Here is a 9,294-nt window from a genome sequence, read left to right as displayed (position 1 = left end):
GGTTTCCCCATTGGTAAAATGAGAATGATGACTGTACCTAAGTCACAGGGTATTGGTGAAATTAAATAAGAAATTCAGGGACAATGTTTAGCACAGTGCCTGACTCATGGTAAGCACTCACTAAATGGCAGCTATATAGACATTGATATATAGGAATACATAATTATGGACATCTGAATCATATGGATATGGACTTGACTTCAATTCTCAGTGATGCTGCTTACTGGTTATACTAGGGATCCCCATTCCTTTTGATTATCATTGAAAATGTATTGCTCTTATGTTCTCTCCCCTCAACACCTTGCTTCCCTGGTATATAACTGTCTCCATAACTGCATGGACTCCATTAGAGACATAGCTATTTGCCTCTGCCCTTGGGTGGGGTAAGTCCCCTTACCCCAATTAAACAGGAACATTTATATATCTCTTTTACAGATGAGGAAAACTGAAGCTCAGAGAGGCATATCTAACATCATTTGATATACCTGCTGAATTGTAACCTCCCCTGATCAGCAAAGCTGAGCCTCTGTCTCTAGGCACCCCAATTCCTACTAGTCCTGGGTCTCTGTTCTACATCCAAACTATATTATCCTGAGGCTTTGATGCTCTGCTTGGCTGTGGATGTTCCCTGATAGTCTCTTCCCTAGTCCTTAGACTCACCATTTACTGGCTCAAGAGGTCTGTTCTGAGTAAATCACTCACCCTAGACTATGGTATTTCTACCTTTCTGGTTTCAAGTGTCACCTGATTGGAACTTCCTGCTGGTATGCTTCACACAGAAGATTTACTCTCCTGGCTAATGAAGCCAGTTGGAATGAGTATGAGGTATCCACACCCTGTCCTGGTGTTTATTCCTCACACTCCTCTTGTGCCTGTGCTGATATGATCCCATCAGGCTTTATGCCTAACCCACAGTGAATAAGAAAAGGATAATTTCAGTCTGTGTGGATGAATCTTCTTTGGCTAAGGCTCTTCCTTGAGTCTTTTAAACTTCACTATACATTTCTCTACTTATTAACTCTATAATACAATCTGGAAAAGCATCATATGGCACTCTTTATTTGCCAATGTGAAAAAATAACTTTGCTCAAATTAATAAAAATTTTGTAATATCAGGATCCTAATCCTATACATCATGCATCTTTCCTTCAAAATTTTTCAATAAATAAATTGATATGTTAAAACTAGAGCCACTTTCCTTTTAGACTTGCATCTATCTGGTGTGGGGTGAGGGGGCTTAAAAATAAAAGCAAATCCTACGGCTGGTGTAATAAGTAATTGTATGCCTTTTTATTTTTAGAAAGAGCTTCTTATAAGAACAAACTTTACTGTTCTCTCCTGTAAATTATGGTCTTTGTGAAGAAAATTAACTTACCTAATGCAAAAGATACAGTTAGATGTTGACATTCCAGGAAAGTTCACTTCAGATATCCGTGCTCCAAAATAGAAGAGAGTGCCGGTTTTGAAGGAAAAATGAGACAGAAGATCAATACTGAAGAAAGACTGAAGCCACCTTTTGGTCTTTGGATATGATGGAATTGAAGTAACTTCTAACTCTAAGGATTTCTTTCTTTCTTTCTTTCTTTTTTTTAACATCTTTATTGGAGTATAATTGCTTCACAATGGTGTGTTAGTTTCTGCTTTATAACAAAGTGAATCAGCTATATGTATACATATATCCCCATATCTCCTCCCTCTTGCATCTCCCTTCCACCATCTCTATCGCACCCTCCTAGGTGGTCACAAAACACCGAGCTGATCTCCCTGTGCTATGCGACTGCTTCCCACCAGCCATCTGTTTTACATTTGGTAGTGTATATATGTCCATGCCACTCTCTCACTTCGTCCCAGCTTACACTTCCCCCTCCCCGTATCCTCAAGTCCATTCTCTCCATCTGTGTCTTTATTCCTGTCCTGCCCCTAGGTTCATCAGAACCATTTTTTTAGATTCCATATATATGTGTTAGCATACGATATTTGTTTTTCTCTTTCTGACTTACTTCACTCTGTATGACAGACTCTAGGTCCATCCACCTCACTACAAATAACTCAGTTTCGTTCCTTTCTATGGCTGAGTAATATTCCATTGTGTATATGTGCCACATCTTCTTTATCCATTCATCTGTTGATGGATACTTAGGTTGATTCCATGTCCTGGCTATTGTAAATAGAGGTGCAATGAACATTTTGGTACATGACTCTTTTGAACTATGGTTTTCTCAGGGTATATGCCCAGTAGTGGGATTGCTGGGTTGTATGGTAGTTCTATTTGTAGTTTTTTAAGGAACCTCCATACTGTTCTCCATAGTGGCTGTATCAATTTACATTCCCACCAACAGTGCAAGAGGGTTCCCTTTTCTCTACACCCTCTCCAGCATTTATTGTTTGTAGATTTTTTGGTGGTGGCCATTCTGACCGGTGTGAGATGTTATCTCATTGTAGTTTTGATTTGCATTTCTCTAATGATTAATGATGTTGATCATCCTTTCATGTGTTTGTTGGCAATCTGTATATCTTCTTTGGAGAAATGTCTATTTAGGTCTTCTGCCCATTTTTGGATTGGGTTGTTTCTTTTTTTTGATATTGAGCTGCATGTGCTGCTTGTAAATTTTGGAGATTAATCCTTTGTCAATTGCTTCATTTGCAAATATTTTCTCTCATTCTGAGGGTTGTCTTGTTTATGGTTTCCTTTGCTGTGTAAAAGCTTTTAAGTTTCATTAGGTCCCATTTGTTTATTTTTGGGTTTATTTCCATTTCTCTAGGAGGTGGGTCAAAAAGGATCTTGCTGTGATTTATGTCATAGAGTCTAACTAAGGATTTCTGAGATGTCTTTTGCTATGGCAACTAACACTGTAGAGTTTATATAGTTGATGAAAAAGAGAATAAACTTTTATGTTCTGACCTAGTAAATTGATCTAGATTTTGTAGAGATATATATCAAGGGATCAGTACAGTGAGGTTCTCAGCTTCTTGATGGGCTTTATTTATGGTTTGAAATTTATTTTGGTACTGAAAAGGGCTTAAATGTTATTTTTTTAATCTCTAAATCTTAATGGAGATAAATTGCCTTAGTTTTGTGAAACCCTACTCTTGTGGGAGTTGGTAATTTATTGTGAAATGTTGGAGCAAAGGTAATTAAAGTACAGAAGTTAGCTATCAATCACCTTATAAGTGATTAAGTGTCTTTAATGTGCCCAGCACTGTACTTTCAGTTGTACTAAATGTAGTTTGCAATTTATTTGGAGGAGACAAGATTGAGGGAGATGTCACTTTATATCTCCTGTTACACATTATTGTATAGGTGTCTTCAAAGATTTTGCTCTTAGTTGAACCTAAAGCAGGTGAATAAAGGCATGTCTGAAAGTGAGCTAGACATTTGCTTACTGTGAAATATCACAAGGTTTAGTTTCATGACTTAGAAACTTCGAGGAAATCCAGAGATGGGAAGAATAATCAAGCCAGGGCTCAGACTTCCTCCTGATTATGTTCATACCTCAGTACTAGCTTTTTCAGGAGATTAAAGTATCATGGCAGGAGAAAGGCTAGATAGGGTAATGGGACTCAGGATAGGGACATGCCTTCCTTTCTTTCTGAAAATTGCTTTCTCTTTCCTGATGTCTGAGCACCTTTCACATTTAAGGCCTACCTTAGGACTAGCTTAGACTAGGACTGTAGTTCTACTCACATTCTGATCACAGTGAATTCCTTTTCCTCTAAACTCTTGGCAGCATGAACACCACTCTTTTTTTAAAAAAAATTTTATTGGAGTATATTTGATTTACAATGTTGTGTTAGTTTCAGGTGTACAGCAAAGCAAATCTGTTACACGTATACATATATCCACTCTTTTTTAGATTCTTTTCCCATATAGGTCATTACAGAGTATTGAGTAGAGTTCCCTGTGCTATACAGTAGGTCCTTATTAGTTATCTATTTTATATATAGTAGTGTGCATATGTCAATCCCAACCCCCAATTTCCACCCCCCTTACCCCCTGGTAACCATAAGTTTGTTTTCTACATCATATCATATCACTTATATGTGGAATCTAATAAAAGGGTACAAATGAACACCACTCATTTTGAAACAAACTGTCTTCGACTGCTGCTTATGTTGCTTTGTCTCCCTCACACTGCTTTGCATATGGTAGGCACTCAACTATTTCTTTTTAAATTCAAGTATAGTTGATTTAACATATTATATTAGTTTCAGGTATACAATATAATGATTCAATATTTTTATAGATTATATTCCATTTAAAGTTATAAAATATTGGCTATATTCCCTGATGTACAATATATCCCTGTAGCATATTTTACACATAGGAATTTGTTCCTCTTAATCACTGGAATACTTTTTGATGGATGGAATGGCACATTTGTGATTGTAGTGGAAGAAGAATCAAAGAGTGGAGGTAAACTGCCCTGATGACTCTATTTACTCCCTTCTATTAAAAAAAAGCTCTATTTTATCTGTTGTGTTTTATATTAAAAGTTGTATGTAGTTCACTGTAAACAACCCAAACAGTACAGAAAATACAAAGAAGAAAGTATGAATCACCTAAAATCCAGGTATTTATGAGGATTATGGTCTGTGCATTTGTAAAATGGGGATTATAATAGTGCTTATATCATATGGCTGGTGTGAGGATAAAATAAGGTGATGATGGGCACAGAGAAAGTGTTTAATAAATTTTAGTTTTAATCCTCCTCATCACTATCATCATCATCTTAATTAACAACCAAAGGAAGATGGAAATATATAAAATTTAGAATCAGAGATGTTTTAGCAGTAGAAAAAGTAAAGTAGTGCCTATTCCTTTGAGATTTATAGGAAGAGAGAAAGAATAACTATAGCAATAAACATGAGATGTTAAGAGTAGATCAGGCAGAACGTTTTAGGGGGATTTCACTTTAAGAAGATAGATCATTTCCTGAGAGCAAGAATGTAGGGGTAGGAGGGGGAATTGGGGTTTAGATGAAAGAGAAAGTCTAGTCACCAAGGTACCATTCAGCAAAAAATTCTATGAATCTGTGCTTTGTTGCTGTGGGGAATGAAACAAAAAGTGTATTTTCCCTTTCCCCAGCTTTCTCAACTATCTGGAACACTGAAGATAAATTAAGAGAGTCTTGAGTGAAAATTTAAACTTCTAAAAGAAAGAAAATGGTATGTGGGACAAACAGTGCAGATAAACAAGTAGATGACTGAGCAATGGCTTAATTTAAAATTCTACCATAATGCAGGTTGTTTCAGATAAACGAAAGCTGAATGATGATAGAGCTTCTAAAGAAACAGAAGCTACTAATAAAAATGGAAATTCAGCAAGCACTTCAGGGATGAGGGCTGACCAGTGCAGTCAAACTGATAGGCTGTTACTAGGCCTCTGAGAAGAGCATATTGCTAGGCAAAAAGAATTGCATGGTGACACTGTTTCCAAGGGTTAGTAAGTGAGAAAAAGGGTATATTATTTTTGATATTTTGGTTTGTCTTGCTGAAGAAAGAAAAACCAATGGCTGTCAAAACAAATCTTAAGAAGTTAATAACTTGAACACTGATGCTCATGTTTGAAGATGGGGCTGGTTAAACACGGGGCTGGGAAAGAACTTTTAGTAACTCTAGCTATGTGATAATGAAATCAATATGTTTTCTATGGGTATTTTACAGATACCTTACACCCATACCTCACTTGGCTGGCTTGTTTGGAGATAAGGGCATTTTGGTTACCTGGATTTGTTACTGTTGTTTTAATTGAGTGTTATTAACTCATCTATGCAGCAAAGCCTCCTGACATATGGACACCACTACAAGCAGAGTAGTTCATTTTCACTGATGTGTGTGTAGTGTATTAGTGCAAATCAAGATTATGTATTGTTAAGAAGCAGTAATAATAAAGTGTTATTTTTAAAATAGTGAATGATACAGGACTTTTCTACACTCTCTGCTCCAGACCCATTGGTCTCCTTTCAGTTCCTGGAATGTATCCTGCTCTTTTATGCCACAAAGACTTCAGACACGCTGGTCCTTCCTGGACACTCTGCCTCTTCCTCCTTCTCTTTTATTTTATTTAATTTATTTTTTTATACAGCAGGTTCTTATTACTTATCCATTTTATACATATTAGTGCATATATGTCAATCCCAATCTCCCAGTTCATCACACCACCACCACCACCACCCCGCCGCTTTCCCCCCTTGGTGTCCATATATTTGTTCTCAACATCTGTGTCTCTATTTCTTCCCTGCAAACCGGTTCATCTGTACCATTTTTCTAGGTTCCACATATATATGTTAATATATGATATTTGTTTTTCTCTTCCTGACTTACTTCACTCTGTATGACAGTCTCTAGATCCATCCACATCTCTACAAATGACGCAATCTCATTCTTTCATGGCTGAGTAATATTCCATTGTATATATGTACCACATCTTCTTTATCCATTTGTCTGTTGATGGGCATTTAGTCTGCTTCCATGTCCTGGCTATTGTAAATAAAGCTGCAGTGAACATTGTGGTACATGTCTCTTTTTGTTTGTTAATATGGTTTATCACATTGATAGATTTGCGTATATTGAAGAATCCTTGGATTCCTGGAATAAACCCCACTTGATCATGGTGTATGATCCTTTTTATGTGCTGTTGGATTCTGATTGCTAGTATCAAAATGGATTAAAGACCTAAATATTATTTAGATCTTCTCCCTATCTTGTGTTTCTTGCCTACAGAAGATCCTTTAGCATTTGTTGTAAAGCTGGTTTGGTGGTGCTGATTTCGCTTAGCTTTTTCTTGTCTGTAAAGCTTTTGATTTCTCCATCAAATCTGAATGAGATCCTTGCCAGGTAGAGTAATGTTGGTTGCAGGTTCTTCCCTTTCATCACTTTAAATATATCATGCCCCTCTCTTCTGGCTTGTAGTGGTTCTGCTGAGTAATCAGCTGTTAACCTTATGGGAGTTCCCTTGTATGTTATTTGTTGTTTTTCCCTTGTTGCTTTCAATAATTTTTCTTTGCCTTTAATTTTTGTCAATTTGATTACTATGTGTCTTGGTGTGTTTCTCCTTGATTTTATCCTGTCTGGGACTCTCTGCACTTCCTGTACTTGGGTGGCTATTTCCTTTCCCATGTTAGGGAAGTTTTCAACTATAATCTCTTCAAATATTTTCTCGGGTCTTTTCTGTCTCTCTTCTCCTTCTGGGACCCCTGCAATTCGAATGTTGTTGCGTTTAGTGTTGTCCCAGAGGTGTCTTAGGCTGTCTTCATTTCTTTTCATTCTTTTTTCTTTATTCTGTTCCACGGCAGTGAATTCCACCATTCTGTCTTCCTGGTCACTTATCTATTCTTCTGCCTCAGTTATTCTGCTATTCATTCCTTCTAGTGTATTTTTCATTGCAGCTATTGTATTGTTCATGTATATTTGTTTGTTCTTTAATTCTTCTAGCTGTTTGTTCTTTAATTCTTCTAAGTCTATGTTAAACATTTCTTGTATCTTCTCGATATTTGCCTCCATTCTTTTTCTGTGGTCCTGGATCATCTTCACTGTCATTATTCTTAATTCTTTTTCTGGACGGTTTCCTATCTCAACTTCATTTAGTTGTTTTTCTGGTATTTTATTTTTTTCCTTCATCTGGTACATAGCCCTCTGCCCTTTCATCTTGTCCATCATTCTGTGAATATGGTTTTTGTTCCACGGGCTTCGGGACTGTAGTTCTTCTTTCTTCTCCTCCCCCTTCTCTTTGCTTATCTTAACTCCTAATTATCTTTTAGGTACTAGTTAAATGTCACTACCTCAGGAAGTCTTCTCTGATATATATGTCCATTTAGCATTCCAAACTTGTCTTTGTAGCACTTAGTATAATTGTGGTTAATTATTTTTGAGTTATTAGTTTGATTCTGTCTTTCCTACTCAACTGGCTTGTGAGATACGCTCATCATTCACTACCTTCCCTCCTGGGTTCTAACCAATTGAATATGCACACAAAGGATGAAGAGTAGGGGCCAATAACTCTGAAGTACAGGGACAATTGTTAGAGGACACACATTAGGCCTCAGGCTAAAATGGGCCTTCTTCTCCCTTGCCTCTTGGATTGAAGGTTCCTAGGCTCTAGTACCATTCAGGCCAATCTACCCACCCTGGTGAGAAGCAGGAAAAGAGAGCAGGGTCTGTTGACACTGTGAAGTCCAGAAGTGGTGTTGGTGCTGCTTTTCTTACCTGTGGGTGAGGGAAACTGTGGAAGAGCCAAAGTGGAGTCTCTTTCCTGCTTTTGGAGGCAAAGGGACCTCAGCCAATAGGGTAACATCATTCAGTGAGTGATTGAATCTGATCAATCAGATTATTCATTCCTCCTCCAGTGGGGAGAATGGAATGTGTTAGTGGAAAGAGAGGTTACTGAAAGTGAGAGCTAGGGGTGGGGTAGGGGGAGGAAAAAGATATATCTCCACCTCCATCAGAGTTTTAGGCCAGGAATCTTGTCTGTCTTATTTCCCCATTGTGTTGTCCAGGCATACAACAAGAGCTATTGCAAAGTTTTAAAAATTAATGCATGCTCTTTGCATAGTACCTGGCACATTGTAAGCCTTCATTATATATTTGTTGAATCATGAATCAGTCTTTACCAATTACTGAATCATTGGTTACATGGTTGATCAAACTTTTAAAAAGACACTTATTATTTAATGGAAAATTCAAGGCAGGAAATCTGGTTCTAGCCCTGGTTGTGCTATTTGGTGTTTGAACTTGATCAAGATACTTAGCATCCTTCCTAATCTATTTTTCTCTTATGAAATAAGGCAGTTGGACAACCTTAACTGTGACTGGTCTTATCTAGCTCTGCATTCTGGTTCTAAAATGCCAAATTCAAATGCTCTTTGGCTTTAAGCAGAAAAACGTCCTTAGAGCGAAAAGTAAAATAAACTCTTCTTCTTAAGAGTTACATAGCTAAAAAATTTCTAAAGTCAATTAGAAGTGGCAGGTTTTGAACAGTAAAGCCTAATTAGAAATGTAAGAAACTAGAAGTGATTCTAAAAAGAACCTAAAACAAATGCAAAAACAATTTCTTAAAAAGGGGCAATTAGAAAGTGCTTTTAAACGTAATTAGCAAAACAATTTAAATCTCAAGTTTTTGCCTTGTACAATTTAGTAGCCAAGGATAAATCTCTGTCAATTATTTTTCTCCTTTCATTCAAAACCACAGAAGTTAAAAGCAGTAAATTCTAGAAGTATTAGAGGGCTACAGGTAAAGCTATTGGACATATGGATTATCTTTGCTTAACCTGCAACCCAGGTTTACGGTTTTATCTG

The sequence above is a fragment of the Neophocaena asiaeorientalis genome, unplaced genomic scaffold (assembly GCF_003031525.2).
Source record: "Neophocaena asiaeorientalis asiaeorientalis breed wild unplaced genomic scaffold, Neophocaena_asiaeorientalis_V1.1 scaffold604, whole genome shotgun sequence".
Classification (NCBI taxonomy): Eukaryota; Metazoa; Chordata; class Mammalia; order Artiodactyla; family Phocoenidae; genus Neophocaena; species Neophocaena asiaeorientalis.
The sequence above is the reverse complement of the archived record's forward strand: the minus strand, read 5'-3'. Positions refer to the sequence as shown.